The sequence below is a fragment of the Heterocephalus glaber genome, unplaced genomic scaffold (assembly GCF_053883595.1).
Source record: "Heterocephalus glaber isolate CG9 unplaced genomic scaffold, H.glaber_assembly_v1.0 deba00001429, whole genome shotgun sequence".
Taxonomy (NCBI): Eukaryota; Metazoa; Chordata; class Mammalia; order Rodentia; family Bathyergidae; genus Heterocephalus; species Heterocephalus glaber.
In genome coordinates, this window is record NW_028258294.1 from 10,343,657 (window position 1) to 10,363,537 (window position 19,881).

General features: G+C 38.7%; 1 long non-coding RNA gene and 1 pseudogene across 1 annotated transcript in view; one reads left to right on the top strand and one right to left on the bottom strand.

Annotated features, from left to right (window-relative positions):
• LOC110347638 (uncharacterized) overlaps positions 1-19,881 on the top strand; it is a 47,117-nt gene that overhangs the window by 19,494 nt on the left and 7,742 nt on the right. The window contains exon 2 of the long non-coding RNA XR_002392377.2: positions 15,575-15,634. This is a non-coding gene — a long non-coding RNA (uncharacterized LOC110347638). The remainder of the gene's footprint in view (positions 1-15,574; positions 15,635-19,881) is intronic.
• LOC101707764 (kinesin-like protein KIF11 pseudogene) lies at positions 16,458-19,698 on the bottom strand (annotated as a pseudogene).

The window sequence follows — 19,881 nt, forward strand, 5'->3', positions numbered from 1 at the left end:
GAGCAGGCTTAGAAGAACAGCAGTGGACACAGAATAGATGTGTCCATTTTCTATTGAAATGAATACTATGTTTTGTTTTCCTCTATGAGGAACCATAATTCAGTTAACAGATTTTAGTTCCCACTACATTTACTTTCAACCCAGCCTTTCAATTCATAATTCAGTGCCAATTCTAATAACATTTATGTTTCTTATTAGGTTGGAATAAGCTTTAGGGCTATATTTGTGGCCATCGTGCCTGTCACAATGTTTTGGGGAACAAATATTGGCTGAATTAATGCATTTGCCTGTTACTTTTACAATTGTATCCCTACTGTTTGACTCACAAGAATTTAGTAACTTGGAAAAGAAAAGAATTTAATACCTTGAAGACCCACCAGGTGGTGCTGTAAGATTTCTTAGTGTAGATTGTACAGGCTGAAAAGGAATTGCATGTATGGGGCCAGTGTGAGTTAAAATCTGTGATTTTTGGTTTAAACGAAGAAGGAGAAGGGACATGGAGGACAGAAAAGTCTTTGTGTCATTTTTTCATTTACAACTGAGCCATAGTGTGAGAAGTGTGATGGTTTTATTTAGACATATAGGATTCCCTCATATTTGATGCATTTTCTGGCTCCTCCAGAGAAGGGGTTCTTTATTTTAATTTGTACTCAGTACAAGGTCAAACACATAGTAAAAACTTGATAAATTCTGGTTGATTGGAGGCACATAAATTCTTCCCAGAATCAGGCTTCCTTCTCTAGTCCTTCTTTTAGTTGATGGCATCTGCCTTCCTGGCATAGGAGTTAGAGCCTCAGAGACATCCTGGTGCCCAGTATTTCTCCTTCCATGAGTCCCTGGTTGGCATTCCCTTCCATAACCATTGAAAACATTCACTTCTCTAAAGTATTTGTTCACTTATTCATAAGAATTTAGAGTAGAGGACAGAAAGAATAAGCTGGAATTCACCACAGCAGCCTGTGAAGACAGACAGGAGCCTATGTCATTACATGTTGTCTCTGATCTTGATGGAATCCATGTCCTGTGGAATCTGGGGCTCTTCATTATAAAGCTAAACTGCACATCTGGTCTGGGGTCAGGGATGCTCCAAGAAGTCTCAGGAGATCCAGAGCAGCTGCAGCTCAATACCTCCCTCATGCTGATGAGGTAATCAATCCAACAGATATGACATGTGTGAGTGGCAAAGTGGCTGCTGCACCACCTCTACCCTATACATTTGAATAAGAATCTCTCTCATGATTCCAACTAGAAACACACCGAAATTGCCAAGCAAGTTGACATATTACAAGGCTACTGCATCAACTTTTTATTTTGAGAAATTTCAAACTGAATAGCCACTAAGGAAAACAGTATGACAGCTCTTCAAAACACTAAAAATAGAAATACCATATGGGCCAACAATTCCACTTCTGGATATATACCATGAAGAATAAAAGCAGGGGCGTGAAAATCTGGCAAGCAGCAGTGTGGACCAGAGAGGTGCAGCTTCAGGCAGGTCTAGACAGAGCCCTGCCCTGACCTAGCTTCTTGGGCACACAGACTCAAGCCAAGGGCCCACCTGGAAAAGAGCTGCACAGGCATACAAGCAACAGCCAGAGGCTCATTACCATCATTAATGGCCCAATACTATCAGTAAGTGCGAGGAGACCCTAGACAAAAGGCTGCTCAGAAACCAGGATCTGGGGTGCACAGCCCCTGGTCAAAGGCCCTCCCAGACAACAGCTATGTGGGGGGGCAGGCCCTAGCCAGAGGCATGCCTAGATACCATCCCAAGTGTGCATAGGCCCCAGCCAGAAGCCCGCCCAGACAACAAGTCAGCTCAGGGATCCAGAAGGCAACCATTCAGAACCCAGGAATTGGTGCACTGGTGAGCAGCAGAGAAAAGACTCCTCGTTGGCTTGCTGAGAATTGAAGATTATTGGGTGAGCAAAAAGTTGCCTCAATAAAGGCACAGTAGGTTGCATCTGTTGAAATGAGAAGACATGTAAACAAGTCTCAAAACCAGACTTCCACATCACCTAAGGCAACCCCAAAGGGCAATGAGATGGAACAACCTCATACTCAACCACCTGGATTTCCTGAACTGGCAATGAAAGAGGATCTGGAAAAAATGAAATCAGAAAAAATTTCTCAGATAATAAGAGAGATTGTACCCATAGTGCCAAGACATGATTAATAAATCTAGAGCAGACACAGATAAAAAAAAATAGAGGAGTTGAGGAACATAATGGAATCCCAACATAGGAAACAAATGGAAGGGGCTGGAGATTTAGCTTAATGGTTCCACCACCTGCTTCATTGCTTCACAAGCACAAGGACCTGAGTTCTATCCCTGGTACCAAAAAAAAAAAAAAAAAAAAAGATTGTATATAGTTAAGCATTTATGTATACATTATATTGTGTTCTGATAGAATATACATTTCTTAAGTGAATCCAATCAGGAAACAAATGGAATCCATAAAACAGATGCAAACACATTTCCAGATTAAAAACTCCACTGAAAGTTTAAGCAGCAGAATGAGCCACTGTGAGGACAGAATTTCAGATATAGAAGACAGGATTGCAATTAGTGACCAGGAAAACAAAAATTTCTTTAAAATAGTAAAGGACCATGAGAAAGCAATCCAGCAGCTGCTAGACAATGCAAAGAAGAATAACATAAGACTGATTGGAATCAATGAAGAAACAGGAGAGAGTGCTGATGACATAATAAAACTGTTCAAGGGAGTAATGGCAGAAAACTTCCCAAGTAGGGGAAAAGAACTTGATATACAGACATGTGAGGCATATAGGACTACAAATAGTCATGATAAAAAGAGTTCTACACCTAGGTGTATAATAGTTAAGATTCCAGAAATCCAACAGAAGAACAAAATTCTACAAGCAGTTAGAGAAAAGAAACAAATCACATACAAAGGAAAGCTCATCAGAATCACAGCAGACTTCTCAATGCAAATCCTCAAGGCAAGAAGATCTTGGAGTGATGTATTTCAAGCCCTAAAGGAAAACAGCCTCCAACCCAGATTGATGTACCATACAAAACTATCTTTCAAAATTGTTAGAGAAATAATATGCTTTAATGATAAAGAGTACCTCAGGAACCTCATGAATACCAAACCAGCACTCCAAAAAGTTTTAGACAATATCCTAGGAAAAGACAATGAGGATCACAATCCCAGGAAGCCCAGCAGAGTGAATCCATCTGGCATAACAAGAAATTAAATGCAAAGGGGGAGAATCCAACAAAAAGAAAAAGTCATGACAAGGATAAGTCAATACTTATTAGTTATAACTATCAATGTTAATGGTCTCAATTCACCAATCAAAAGAAATAGACTGGAAGAATGGGTCAAGAAGCAAGATCCAACAATATGCATAAAAGAAACACACTTATTTCAAAAAGAAACTCATAGACTGGAAGTTAAAGGGTGGAAAATAACACTCTATGTGACCGGAACCTGAAAAAAGGCAGGAGTAGCTATCCTCTTTGCAGATCAAATGGATTTCAAACCAATACTGATTAAGAGAGACAAAGACGGATGCTACATCCTTCTAAAGGGAACAAACCAAGAGAAAGAGATGACAATCATAATATATATGCACTAAACGCTAGTGTGCCCAACTATATAAAAAATACTAATGGATATGAAAAAATCAAATAAACACTAATATAATAGTAGTCGGGGACATCAGTAACCCCTGTCTCAAATAGATAGATCAACTAGACAAAAAAGAAACAACAAAATACTAGATCAATCAAACTCTTCAACAAATGAACTTAACAGAAGTTTACAGAGTGTTCCACCCCACAAAATCACAATACACATTCTTTTCAGCTGCACACTGGTCATTCTCCAAAATAGACCATTTACTCACTCATAGAACTTGTTTAAGTAAGTGCAAAGGAATTAAATTTATCCCCTGTATAACCTCAGACCATAGTGCGATGAAATTGGAGATCCATAGCAAAAGAAACCACAAAAATTTCATAAACACATGCAAATTGAACAACGCACTTCTGAATAACCAATGGGTCACAGAGGAAATTAAAGAAGAAATCAGACAGTTCCTTCAATTAAGTGACAATGACAGTACAACATATCGGAATCTATGAGACACAATGAAAGCAGTTTTATGAGGGAAATTCATAGCAGTGAATACTTATATTAGGAAAACAAATTAAACAATCCTCAATTAAACAACCCGATACTGAACCTCAAGCTTCTAGAAAAAGAAGGCAGGACAAACCCAAAGCTCATGCAAGGGAGGAAATTATAAAGATCAGAGCAGAAATCAATGCAATGGAGACTAAGAGAATGATGCAAAAAAATCAATGAAGCAAAGGGTTCTTCAAAAGAATAAACAAAATTTACAAACCCTTAGCCAACCTTATCAAAAAAATAAGAGAAAGACCCTCATCCATGCAATTAGGAATGAAAAGGGTGAAATTACAGTGGACCCAGCAGAAATTCAGAGAATCATTAATATCTACTTCCAGAAACTATATGCCAAAAGGGTGGAAAAGAGAGAAGAAATGGACAGATTCCTAGATATGTATGAATTACTAAAGTTCAATGAAGAAGGCCTAGAAATTCTAAACAACCCAGTATCAATCAATGAAATTGAAAATGTAATTAAAAACTTACCACCTAAGAAAAGCCCGGGTTCTGATGGCTTCACCACTGAATTCTACAAGACATTTATAGGGGAGTTATTACCACTACTGTTTAAATTCTTCAATGAAATTGAAAGGGAAGCAGTACTTCCAAATTCATTCCTGGAAGCAAGCATCACCTTGATCCCCAAAGCAGAGAAAGACCCAACTAAAAAGAGAACTATAGGCCAATCTCAATATGAACTTAGATGCAAAACTCCTTAATAAGCCACTGGCAAATAGAATACAGAAGATCATCAAAAAGATTATACACCCTGACCAAGTGGGATTCAGGGATGGTTCAAAATATGCAAATCAGTGAATGTAATACACTATATCAATAGAGCCAAGGACAAAACCATATGATCAATTCAACAGATGCAGAAAAAGCATTTGACAAAATCCAACATGCATTTATGATGAAAACCCTACAAAAAATTGGAATAGACAGTCTCTACCTCGATCTGAGAAAAGCCATCTATGAAAAACCAACAGCCAATATCACACTAAATGGTCAAAAACTGAAATCTTTCACACTAAAATCAGGAACAAGACAAGGATGTCCACTGTCCCCACTCCTGTTCAATATAGTTTTGGAAACATTATCCATGGGAATTAGATAAGAGAAAGAAATGAAAGGAATAAAGATAGGAAATGAAGAAGTCAAATTGTCATTATTTGCAGATGACATGATACTCCATACAGAAGATGCCAAGAACTCCACCAAAAGTCTTCTAGACTCAATAACCAAATTCAGTAATGTAGCTGTATACAAGTCAACAAACAAAAATCAATAGCTTTCCTCTACACGAATAACAGACTCACAGAAACGGAAATAGGGTAAACAATGCCTTTCACAATAGCATCCAAAAAACTGAAATTCCTAGGAATCAGCCTAACAAAAGAAATCAAAGACCTCTTCTCTGAAAATGATAACATTCTGAAAAGAGAGATTGAAGATGATATCAGAAAATGGACAGACATCCCCTGCTCCTGGGTAGGAAGGATTAATATAGTGAAAATGGCCATACTTCCAAAACTGCTATATAGATTCAATGCAATCCCAATTGAAATCCCACCAGCATACTTCATGGACCTTGAGAAGACAATCCAAAAATTCCCTTGGAACAAGAAGAGACCCAGAATAGCAAAAGTAATTCTAGGTAACAGGATATGGCAGGAGTATCACAACCCCCAACTTGAAACTATACTACAAAGCTACTGTGATAAAACAGTTTGGTACTGGGAAAGAAACAGACCTGAGGATCAGTGGAACAGATTAGAAGATGCAGAAACAACTCCAGAAACACTCAGACACCTCATCTTTGTTTTTTGTTTTTTGGGTTTTTTTGGTACTGGGGATTGAACTCGGGACCTTGCTCTTGCGAGACAGGCGGTGGCACCACTGAGCTAAATCCCCGGCCCAGCCACCTCATCTTTGATAAAGGAGCCAAACACCCTCACTGGAGGAAAGATAGCCTCTTTAATAAATGGTGCTGGAAAAATTGGGTTTCAACTTACCAAAGATTAAAACTAGACCTATATCTCTCACCATGCACTAAACTAAAATCAAAATGGATTAAAGATCTAAATATTAAAATAGAAACACTAAATAGGCTGTAAGAGAGGTTAGATAGAAGTCTGGAAGGCATTGGTGTAGGAAAAGATTTTATGAACAAAACCTCAGTTGCCTGTGAACTAGCACAAACAATCAACAAGTGTAATCTCTTCTTATTAAAAAGTTTCTGCACAGCAAGAGAAACCACCAGTAGTGTGAAGAGACAACCCACAATGTGGGAAAAAATTTTCACCTGCTGTTCCTCTGACAAAGGTCTATTATCTAGAATCTATAAAGAACTTAAAAAGATCAGACCTCCCAAATTTAAAGACCCAATCCAAAAATGGGCATCTGAAGTGAGCAGACATTTCTCAGACAAAGAAGTAGAAGTAGCAAATAAACATATGAAAAAAGGTTTAACATCACTGGTCATTCAAGAGATGCTAATGAAAACAATGCTGAGATTCCACCTCACTTCAGAAAGAATGGCTATCATGAAATCAACCAATAACAAATGCTGGCACACAGTGAGGAAAAAGAAATCCTTCTCCACTGTTGGTCGGAGCATCAACTGGTGCAACCACTGTGGAAATCAGTATGGAGATATCTCAAAGAACTAGGACTAGAAGTCCCATTTGGCCCAACTATTTCCCTGCTGGGTATCTTCCCAAAGAAGTAAAAGAATCATACCACAGTGCTATATGTGTACCCATGTACATAGGAGCACAGTTCGTTATAGCTAAAACTTGGAAACAACTTAATTGCTCATCAACTGTAGACCAGATAAAGAAAATGTGGTTTTTTTACATAAAATGGAGTACTGCTCAGCCATAAAAAATGAGAAATTAGAGACATTTATAGCTAAATGGATGCACATTGAGGTGATATTCTTTTTTATTATTCTTTTATTGGTACATTTTAGGTATACAGTATGTTTACATTTATCATTGGGTGCTTGTACCTGTACATGATGTATCTTAGTTCTTATTTTTTCCCCCATTACCTTGTGCCCTTCACCCCCTCCACCCTTCCCTATTTACATAGATTTCATTTCCATTGTTTTTTCTTTTCTCATAATTTTTCCTTTCCCTTGTTCCCTTTCCCCTTCCCCTCCCGCCACCCCTATACCTTTGGACCTTTTTTCTATTTCGAATTATCAGTTATTCATTTTAATCATTTTAATCCTTATTTACACTTTCAGTTTCTCACACTAGAGAAACTATTCGGTATTTACACATGTGGGTCCTATTTATTTCACTTAAGAGTGTGGCCTCAATATGCATCCATTTAGCTATAAATGTCTCTAGTTTCTCATTCTTTATGGCTGAGTAGTACTCCATTTTATAAAAAACCATATTTTCTTTATCCAGTTTCCAGTCATTGGGCACTTGGGCTGTTTCCAAGCTTTAGCTATTACAAACTGTGCCACTATTCTTAAGTGAACTAAATAGGACATACATGTGTAAATACTGAATAGTTTCTCTGGTGTGAGAAACTGAAAGTGTAAATAAGGCCTAAAAGTTATAATAGATAATGTGAAATAGTAAGAAAAGGGGCAAAGGGGAAGTGAGAGGGGTAGGGGAAAGGAAAGAACGGAATGGAATTAATGAGAAAAGGGAAAAATGGAAACAAAGTCTTTGTAAATAGGGAGGGGTGGAGAGGTTGAAGGGAGGGCAGGGGAATGGGGGAAAAGATAAAAACCAGGACAGATTACATAAAGATCCAAATTTCCAATGATGAATGTCGTCATATTGCATACCTAAAATGTACCAAGAAAATTAATTTTAAAAAAGAAAAGAAAAGAATAAAAGCAGGATCTTAAAGATACATTTGTATAACCTTGTTCATTGCAATCTTATTCACAATAGACAAAATGTAGAACAATCCAAGTGTCCATCAATATATGAGTGGATTTAAAATGTGGTATGTACATACAATTGCATGTTATTTAACCTTGTGAAAGGAAGTTTGATAAATGCTACAACCTGGATAAATCTTGATGGCATTATGCTCAATGAAATAAGCTAAAAGACAAAGACTGTATAATTCTGCTTATATGAGGTACCAATATGTGTTTCCAGGGGAATAGCCTCATAGGCAGAAAGTGCAATAATGATTGAAAAGGGCTGGGGGAAGGAGAAATGAGGAGTAATCAATTATTCTTCTTGCTCTCTTTCTATCTTTTCATACCTCTTTCCTTCTTTCTCTTCCCTTTTCCCTTTCTTCCTTTCCTTCTGTCCCTCTTTTCTTCTGCAAACATTTACATACAAGGCACAGAGCTAGTCTTTATGCCCAAAACATAGTTTATATAGTTCTCTAACTAAAGAAACCTACTTTTAAAGAGATTTCTTCTATGTTGTTCATCCCCAGCATTTACTCTTCAGTCAACTTCATTCCTCATTTTAACATTCTTTTTTTTGTAACCCCTTCTTCGAGGGAGGGTCACCTCTAGCTAACTAGCTCTTGATGTCCATCTGCATTCCAGTCTCTGACCTCTGAACTGTCCCCAAAGCTCATGGGTATCTATACTTGATTATTCTGTGGCATGTCAAAGTCAACATTCCTACCTGAACTTAGCATCTTTCCATTCTTCACCTCTACTTGCCTACCTTGTCTTCTGTTTTCTGTTCTGAAAATACAGACTTGATTGTGTTTTTCCAAAACTTACCACTCTCTAGTGAGGTCTTTCTGTAGGATTTTGTTTCATACTTCTTACTTCCTTCTGACTCCCACACTGCTGTGCATTATCTGTATAGAACTCCTTAGAGTTCCTCACACTCAGGATTTCATACCTCTGCATCCCATGCAGGATGTTACATCTGGCAGAAAGGAGAGACAATGTGCTTTCTTTCTCATGAAAGGCTTACTAGTGCTTTTCTCCCCACTGCCCCCCAAGATTAGGTTAGATACTCCTGCTGTTTGCTCCTGTGGTATGGTAACCAGAAGGCAAGAGGCAGAGGGAGAGATACTTTGGGATGATGGAACCCTGGTCACAAGGAGGAGCTGCTATGCCGAAGCTTGGTGGGGAACCCAGAACATCTGAGTCACAGCCCAACATGGGTTTCCAATGTCCCTCATCCCTGGCTACATCTATATCCTAAGGGACAATTCACAAATCAATCCTTTTCACAAATGGGTTAGTTTTTTGTTTTGTTTCATTTTGTTGTTTTAAGATCCTGTGCTAAGAGGATCAATTCCATTGGCCCTTAGAAATTACATTCTACTGTGGACATTCCATTACAAAACCATCTTCAATTCTCTTCCAGACCCTGATTCTTCAGAGAGAAGAGCAAACAGAACAAGGAACCTCTGGCCTGACCTGGAGGGGCAGGAATTGCTTGTTCTGCTCTTGGCTTATGTGTGGCCTCAATAATTCATTCCTACTCCCCTAAGAGTCCTTTATTTGCCTATAAAATGGGCATAATAATTTTTACCTCCCTTAGAGGTATTTGGCAAGGTGTAATTAATGGTTGCTTAAGTGCTTTGAGAGACGTAGATGAAAGGCCTTCTATAAATCTATATCATGATTATGTTTAATGGCATTTTTCTTTGAACCCACCAGGACACTGCCCTTTTGATTGAGATCATTTAACTGCACCTCAGCACCCCCATCAGACAGGAGATATGACAGCCTCCAGGTTGGCCACCCAAGAAATCTTTGCCTTGGAAATATTTTGCTATTCTAAAATGAATTTTAATCCCTGTACTACCTACACTCTTTTGACATCCTCCCCAAATTATCTAGCTTGAAAAGTACAACTTTTTATATATTATGATACTGTATTTAATCCAAACAATTTCAACAAGTATGAAGGAAAGAGAAAAGATTGTTCTTCATATTCGAACAACCCTGGATTTTCCCAGACCACAGAGAAAATCCAGACATCTATGTACCACTGAGGGACCAATTTCCCTAGGTGAGACCCAAATGACTCGGTATGGGGCAGTGCTAACACCGTATTGGGTTCTGGGCTTGTGGAAGCTGGAAACCTCACTCCTGAAAAGGAAAAGATGTGCTTTGATGTTCCCATTCAAACAATCATACCCACCTATAAAGCACAGCTGTATTCCATCTGTGGGGCAGGAACTTCCCAGTTCTGAGGTGTGAAGACCTAGGGTATTTCCTGAAGTGACCTTTAGACCTTCAGATTCCAGAATCTTCCAACCAGTTTCCACAAACTTCATCACACTAATAGAATGGAAGACACAGAAGAGCTTAAGAAGACTGAGGGTCAGTAATGTGTTTTGAGATTGTTTAAAATTATTTTTTGAATACTTAATTTGTTTTTTATTATTTAACAGACTCACAAGGGTCTCGAGTATATGTGCACATATTCAGAAAAAGACTTCATTTTCTTTATAAAGACACATCTTGGCAGACTCGTAATTTATATTTATACTCCAATTCATTACTGAGAGATTACTTTGCTCCTCCTTTTCTTGATTAGAACAGGTCCTGAGGTATAAGGTTCAGTTTTGGTGACCACACTTGGAGAGTATACAAAGTTGGTATACAAAATTGGAGTGAGCTTGGAGGTGATGCTCAGCTGGTGAAAGGAATCAGAGCTGAGGCTCGGGGAAGACATCATCACTGTTCTATTATCCTCAAGAATTTGAAGGGCTGAGGATTTAGCTCAGTGGTACCACAGCTGTCTCACAAGCTCAAGTCCTGAGTTCGATCTCCGGTACCAAAAAAAAAAGAATTTAAAAGTGAAGACAGATTAGATTGAAAATGATAAGATATAATTTATATATGCACCAATTCCCCAAAATGTATGTAAATATCATGTGTCCCAAACATAAACCAATACAGAATTACTTGGATCAATGATGCCAGCAACATATCGCTTCGGGGGCTTTCAAGTCCTTGGGTAAATGCTCTCAAAGGAAGCACATTCAACAGCCCACAAGGCCCTGGAGGCCCAAGCTTAGGTATAGACACCAAAGGCCATCCCTATTTACTATAGGGTCTAATCTACCTCCAGGACTGAGGCACAAGCAGCTTAGAAGAGAGAAATCCCACATGAGACAGTTATGTCTATTAGGGATGGGGCTATGGTGGCATGTTCCTTGGCGACTGACTTCACTTCTTCACATGCTAGTTTCCTGATCTGTGAAATGGAGACAGTAACATAGATACTTGGCCTACACGGGATCTGCATAAAGATTAAAGGAATTAATAGGGTATATTCCATTGTCTTAGCACAGTTTTAAGGCATTTTACCTTCAAAAGTATCGATGCTCAAACCTAGAAAAAATATAGTGTTAAATGGTTGGTTAAATTGAAGACAATTAAAGCCTTTTTCATAGTAGGTGTGAAAGTTGGTGTCCCAAGAGTCAACCTTGGAATTTTCACTAATATGCAAGAGGAGAAAAGGACACTGGGGTTCCAGGGGTTTCTTTCCCACAGCACCTGTCGAATATGTTCTCTTAAGCCAGTGGGTCTCAAATTTGAGTATGCACCAGAGTCTCCTGGAGGGCTTATTAAATCCAGATTGCTGAGCCCCATGCGGTGCACCTGAGTCAGTAGGACTTGATGGGGCCCTGAACTTGCTCTTCTAGTAAGTGCCCAGTGGATGGGATGCTGCCAGTCTGGGGACCACACTTTAAGAATCACTGTATTGGAGGAACAGATGGAGAAAGCTGGTCTCATCTTCCCTTCATGCTATCTTCTCTGGGGAGAAGAAGATCAGAGGGCCAGGTAGAAGCAGGCTATTCCACATATGCATTGGTAGGTAATGGCAACAAACTCCAGAAGGTGTGAATCACACACGTTGGAGGCTGAGGGGAGCAAGTAACACTGAGGTCTGGAGGTGGACCTAGCAGGGATAATAGTGACCATCCAGGACAAGTTCTGGTAATACTGATGAGAAATACACATAGGTGGTATGTTTTATGACAGCTAATTTCTAAGTCTACTTGGCTAGGCTATTAACACAGATATTTGTTCAAACAATATTACAGACATTTCTGGGAAGGTCTTTTTTAAAAAGTAATTTTATTGGTACATTTAAGGTATACAATATAATGACATTCACCATTGGAAATTTGCACCTTTACATAATCTCTCTTGGGTCTTATTTTTTCCCCAATTCCCCTGCCCTCCCTTCAACCCAGGAAGGTCTTTTTTTTTAATTTAAAGATGAAATTAACATTGTTAGACTATGAGTAAAGGTTACCCTTCATAATATAGGAGGGTCACAGTTGGGTGTGATGGAGCATGCCTGAAATACCAACACTCAGAAGGCTGAGGCAGGAGGATTGCCAAGAGTTCAAGCCCAGTGTGGGATACATAGAGAGTTGAAGGCCAGACTGAGATACATGATGGGATCCTGTCTCCAAAAAAAAAAAAAAAAATGGGCCTCATTCAGTACTGTACATTGATCTCAAGAAGAGATCTTGGGATCTTCTTGGGAAAAAGAGGGAATTTGGCCCATGGTCTGTTTTTGGACTCAAACGGAAACTCATCCCAGGTCTCCAGCCTGTTGGCCTATCTCATCAGGTGTGGATTCACCACACCTCCACAATCACCCAACCCAATTCCTTAAAATAAGTCCACTTATGTATATATATGCTATTGATTCTGCTTCTCTATAGAACTCCAACTAATATAATACTTGCTGGGATATGACCACTCACATGTTAGGAATGCACATGCAATCTCTTATTATTATTGAAAACTTGAAAGCACATTTTATCAACACAGTTGTTTGAAATGTTGTGTTGATTCCCTCCCTGGGCTGGAGGTGAGTGGGGAGTGTAAGCATGTCATTTATCACAGAATCACTTATGGTGGTGTTATTTGAACTGATCTTATTCAATATGAGTCAAAGAAGGGAAGCTGGTGCTGCGGGGGGCCACATCCCTGGTGACAAAGTGACAGTTTTTCTTTTAATAAATGATACACCTTTTTTATTTTCTACTTTGAAATATTTAGCATTTTCAGCTTCAAAGGACTCTGTAAGAAATAAGATATTCTAACAACAGCACTTCCTAGGAGGAAGTGGATGGATGTTGTTTCCATTTTATGTCTGGCAAGACTGAAGTGACAAGGTTGTGATACATTTGAAAATGTAGATAGAAATCAAACTTGAGACTCCTTGACTCCTAAATCTGTGTCTTCAATTAGGCTTTACTTTTTTCTCAAGTTCACAGTTAGGGGATTGGTATTATTCTATTAATATTAATATATCTTGACAGCTCCTATGCGCCAGCTGCTATATAACCTGCTCAGCATACATTACCTGTTTCACTTCTTCCAATAGCCCCCTGTGGCTAATGCAGTTATTATCCATACTTCACAGGTGAGAGCCTAAGACCCAGGGAACCTAACACTTTTGCTCAAGGTAGCACAGATGTGAAGGGAGAGTGCTGAAGTTTGAACTGAGTTCTAATTGATTCCAAATCCTACACCTGTACCACCACACCCTAATGTCTTATATGAATCCTGAGGATCTACTGGAGAACAGTTGGTCAGTGATTCTGAGCATTAGATAGCATAATCACTCTTGGATTTTAAGCAACATGAGGGGAACGACCTGAGCTATCTTGTTCACTACTTCAACTACAGTGCTTAGCATAAGGTCTGACTCCAAGAGGTGCTCAGTAAATATTTGTTGAATAAATGAACACCAGACATTGGGAACCTCCTAGAGAAATACATTAAGAAAAATAAGGCAGCTTCTTCTATCTTTGTAAGAAGTTGCAAATACCATTTTGGTGCTCCAATAATAAAGGATTCCACCCCACCCAAATCTATGAAGGCCTAGGGTGGGAAAAGGTATGGTTCACAAGGATGTATGCTGACTAGCTTTAGGAGTTTTCACTTAGGCTGTTTCAATCTGCTTCTGGCCCATCTACAAGCTTTAACCCAAAAGATTTTTTCCTAAACTAAATAACAGCTTTAAGAAGGACAAGGGCATTTACTGGGTAACGACAAAGGAGAAACTGGTCAACTGTTTGTCCATGCCTGCCCTTTGGTAGAAGGCTCTCATGGCCCTTTTCTTGCTTCTCTTTAGATAGGATGTGGTTTGTGGGGCTGTTTTTTTTTTTTTTTTTGTACTGGGATTGAACTTCAGACCTTGTGCTTGTGAGGTAGGCAGCGGCACCACTGAGTTAAATCCCCGGCCCTGTGGGGCTCTTTATAAATGGCTTGTCTTTTCTTTTTTCTTTGGTTGTAGTAGGGATTAAACCTAGGGCCTTCACACTGAGTATATCCCTAGCCCTTTTATTTTTAAGTTTTGAGACAGGGTCTTGCTGAGTTGCTAAATTGCCCAGGTTGGACTTAAACTTATGACCTTCCTGTTTCAGCTTCAGAGTTCTGGGATTATAGGTGTGTGCCACCATGTTTGGTTTTATTGGCTTTTCTAGGATAGTATTTTGGTTGGACAGAAAAGCTGGAAAGATAGTTGTGGGATTCAAGATGTCATGATAACAGGATGGGATGTTCACACAGCAGTATAGTCTGGGACAAGGATTTGAGCTCTTTTTTAATAGTGTTTCCTCTTAGTTTCTGTTCCTCAGAGCAGAATAAACTCTGTCATCATCCCCTCCCCCAGGTTGTTAACCCCTAATCCAGAGGCTCATGTCTCATTGCTTTATTTCTTCCTAACACGCAGGTAATGGAGAGGTCCACCTGTCATTGGTTCAACCTCATTATCTCACTAGGCAGAGCTGACTTGAATACAATTATTTTTAATTAATGATACATTAATATATTTGAATTATCAATTTTTTTATTGTGGTAAAGTGTACATAAAATTTACTGTTTTAAACATTTCAGGTATATAATTCAGGGCATTAATTACATTCACATTGTTGTGTAACTATCACCAGAACATTTTAATCACCTCAAGCTGAAAATCAGCCCCCATTACACAGGACCTCCTTCTGAAGGACCCTAGTTAACAAGACAGACTCCGTATTGCTGCTTGACCCACCTGCCGGTCCTTTAGATGAACTAAGAAGGAGGAAGCTTAGAAACCTCCTCCCCTTAAAAGGTCCCTTTAGAAATAACAATTAATCAACTATTGTTTTACAAATGTTCTAACAGCAGGACATTCCGCTTCTGTACCTTTTGCTTGCTTTACTAGTTCTATCCCACAGGGGAACCTAGAAACTGTTGGCCTCAAAGGTGTATAAAACATATTTGTCTCTCCCCAGTTGGGGCTCCAGTCAGATGCTCGGCTCAGGTCCCAGCGGGTAATAAACTCCTGTGTGGATTTAATATCGGTCTCTGGTTGGTTCTCTCTCGCTGGGTGTAACACTTCTTACCTCCTTCGTCCAGTTCCTGATAACCACTAGTCTACTTTCTGTCTCTATGTTTTTGTCTCTTAATTAATTTTCTCTTTTTTATATTTTAGCTTTGAATGGAGACCAGGAAGTATCAGCCCTAGGTGAATGGTTATGAAGATCATCTCCAGGTAGATGGGATGAGTTTTACTCTTGTTATTTAGGAGAGAAGAGTGGGTCTAAACTGCAGAAAGGAGAACATAGAAAAAAGATAGAATTTCCCTAAGTCAGCCCCTGAACAAACAATCTCCCCCAAAAGGAGCTAATGTCCTACTGTCTTGTGGGGGGAACAGCAATACAGAATGATGGTGTGACTTGCCTATGGATGTATGTGCAGAGTGAAATTTGAACTGTGGTCTGACTTCTAGTCCAGCATTTATTTATGTCATTTTTTAAAATAGCAGCTTTATTACATAGCACAGCAAGGAAACGAGAGAGAGAGAGAGAGAGAGAGAGAGAGAGAGAGAGAGAGAGAGAGAGAGAGAGAGATAGATAAAAAGTAAGCAGGGAGAAGTCCAAATTATTCCCCAAATAATCTATTCTGTTTTTTTCAAAAATATTTTAATACTACTATTTTTTCTTAGTTCATTCATTGAAGAGAAAGTTTTGTGCTTTTATCTGTTTTTTCTTTCTAAGAAAGAGTTTTTTTGTCCATGACTTGTACTCTGAGTAATATTTGGGCCATTCTTCTAAGATTATGATACACAGTGTATTTACTATTGCTATTCTCTATTATTTTGTTATGAAATTTTGTTTTATTTTTTCATAGAAATAAGAGTGCTTTTAAATATTTTCTTTATTTTGTTTGTTTGTTGTTTTTTTTTTTTTGAAAAGCTAGAAACATTTACTCAATTCAGATCCCCAAATGAAGCCCAATTTAATACACAGGGAATTACAAGGATGACCAAAACATGAGTAGATATTAAAGTTAACTACATTTACTAGCTGCCTTGATATATTCTATTCCTTTTTAATCTGTTCATAAGGCTCAAGTTCTGAGGCTTCAGGTTTTATTTAAAATCATGTAAGTCTCAAATTAACCAAAGATTTCTCTAGGCTCGAAGTGGTAATCTGCTCTTCATAACAGATTGCTCTGTCGTTTCTTCCACTTTAGACCTCTCCATTGGATTAATGCCTCTGTTTTGTCTTTTCCATGTGATTTTTTATGCTGGAAAAATGGAGCCCCACCACTTGAACACTCCACGTTGGCATCTGCAGGTGGATTTTGACTTAGAGGTTCAATGTACTGCTCGAGAACTTACTTTTCTTCATTCATGACCTAACTCTTCTCTTCGTCATTGTTTTCTGAATGGGTTGGCATCATTAACAGCTCAGGTCTTTCCTTTTTCAACTGATCAAGGAGTTGTTCTCGTGGTTCAGTTCTCACCAGTGTTGATGGGTATAAATAACGTTTCCTCTGTGGCGTTGTACCTGTTGCGATATCCAATTTGAGATCTTGCTGCAGAAAGCAATTAAGCTTACTCAGACCCAGTTTTGTAGTTTCATTAAGTTCTAAACTTCGTGCTAACAAATTTTCTTCATCAGTTCTTATCTGGCTAAGAAAAATATCAAGCTGGTTCTCATTTTCTGCTTTATGTCCATTTAATTTTTCAGTGATCTCTGACTTTGAAGCCTCTCAACATTTGTTTATGCCCTCCAATAAGCTCTGAAGTTCCTCTTCCTTTTTATTTAAGGATGATATTCACTGTTAAGAAAAACAAACTGTACTCATGTTCAGAGACTCACATCTTTGTTCAGTTTCTTGAGATATTTTTTCCAGGTTGGAGTTGAGTGTATCACACTGTTTCACAGACTCTTCAACCAATTTTGTACCTTCTTGGTTAAAATGCCTGAGTTCTTGTGACAAGCCATCAAAATCAGTACAAAATTTTTTACTGTGAAAAGTTGCTGTGCTGATTATACCCTTAGATTTCTGCTTTGTATTTTCTTGAACACTACTGAGTGGTTTCCAGATGTTTTCACACTTTTCTTCCAGAGTACAGAATCTATCTGCCCAAAGATTTATGAACTGGCAGAGTTCCTGTGAATGGGTTTGCTTTATTGTTTTCACTTCTTCACTTAAGGTTTCACACAGCTTCTGTGGTTCGACCAAGGAGGAAACTGTACTCTCTTGTAGTTCATGTAGTCTGTTACACATTATACTGAGAAAGCCGTCCATTTCTTTTTTCTGATCTTCTATCTTTCCAGCCTTTGTCAGTGAAGTCTTGAAAATATGTTTGAGTTGACTATTGATTTTCAATATAGACACCACAGTAAGGGACAAAACTGTTCACAGTGAATGTAGAAGGTCTGTTGTAAGTTCATTAATCAATTTCTGCAGTACAGTTTTACTTTCTGCTGCTAATGATTGTTCTTCTAGTATCATATTAGAAATTCGAGAAACATGAGTTGACACATTTTCCGAAATAGATGTGAGAGATCCAAGTGCTGTTGTAGTAAAGGAGTCTATTGCAGACACACTGGAAGACATCAGATCACCAAACAAGGTCTTGTGAACTTCTAGCATTGCCTTTTGTTTTGAACTCCATCCTTAATTAATTCTTCCATATTATTAAACAGACTCTTTAGTTTTTTGCCAAAAATATCCTGAGCTTCTTCATTGTGTTGCTCAACTGCCTTCTCACAATCCAGTTTGGAATGGAGGCCAGATACATCTTCTGTAGTTTCTTTAATTGTGTCAAGCAACTTGCTGGAAGCACCATGAAGCTTCTCCTTATTGTTTTCCAAAGCTGATGAGATGTATTCTTCTTTAATAAGTTGCAATTTAGTTTCTTGCACATGTTTTTGAGTAGTTTCAAGTTCTTGTGTCTTATTTTGCAGGTCAGATTTATACTGGTTAAGTTCATTTTTATTATCCATAAACAATTCTGTAACCCTACTTAGTTCCTCCTCAAGAGCACCAATTTTTTCAATGAATTCCACAATCTGCTATTCTTGAGCAGTTAATTTTCCACTCATGGTTCTAAAATTTTCTTCAGAAATGTTCACTCCATTTTTCTCTCGGGCTGCAGCAAGATCTCATTTCAGGTGCTCTATCTCATCTGTATATTCCTTAATAAGAGCTTTCTTGGTGAGTTTCTGATTAACTTCAGGTTTATTCAATATGTTCTTTGCTCTATGAGCATATTCCAGTATACTCAAAGTTTCCTCAAGATTGAGAGATGCAGGAGAAATTGTTGCAATTATAGATGTTCTTGTGCAGCCCCTGAGAGAATCTTGGAGGATTCTAGTTAATTTAGATTCTCGGTAAGGTACATGAGGTGTTTTTTCTACAAGAGCAGTAATCACCCTTTCCAAAGTCAAGAGGGATTGACTGATATTTCCTGCTTCCCGAGCTCTCTTGTCAACAGCTCCAGAATGACCAATGTTTTCACTTCCTGCAAGATCAACCAAGTTCAACTTTCCAGTTTTAACAAGTTCTTCTCCATCAATTGTAGTTTCTTTCATGTGTATTGTAACAGAAAAAACTGAGTGGGAACAACTGGAGTATGCATTCATCAAAGTTGCTGCAGTTGTCCTTTTTGCTGCTCCCTTCTCCAAAATTTGATAGACTTCATCCTTGTTGTGTACTGTAATTTCTTCTAAACCTTTGATTATCACTCCTCTCTTGTTATGGGGATCATCAAACATCTGTAATCTCTCAGAAACATCAGAAGAGGGATTAAGAAGATCAAAAAGTTCTTCATTATAGATTTCCAACAGAGACACTTTGACTGAAAATTCAGTACTATTATCAGTAAGCTTCTCAAAAATTTGATGAAGTGTAAGTGGAATTATACCAGCCAAAGGATCCTCCTCCCAGGTATATGCTTCATAGATGACCTTTCACCTTCCATTTTAAAGGTTTTTCCAGTGCCAGTTTGGCCATATGCAAAGATAGTACAATTGTAGCCCATAATAACTTCATCCAGAATTGAACAAACAACACTTTGGTAAACATCAATTTGTTTGGTGGATGCTCCAAAAAACATATCAAAAGTATATGTTTTCCTTGAGCTCTTATCAGGCCTCCAGTTCCTACACTAACTTCTTTCCATGTTTGATCACATTCTACTACTGAGTGGGTGTTGGCTTTCCACTCGGCCAAATTAAATGGTCTGCATCTCAGCACCACCTGGATGTTCTTTCACTTATCCTCTTTCTTCTTTGCAGAGGAATTCAGCTGGGAAGCCATGACTGTCCCAGCCAAAAAGTCAAGGCCTGGCTCCTAGGGCAGAGAAGCTCAGCTGGTCCCAGCACCCAGAAGGAAGCTCCCCGCCTCCATCCCAGGCTCCTAGGGTAGAGAAACCCAGCCAGTCCCAGCACCCAGAAGGAAGCTCCCCGCCTCCATCCCAGGCTCCTAGGGCAGAGAAACTCA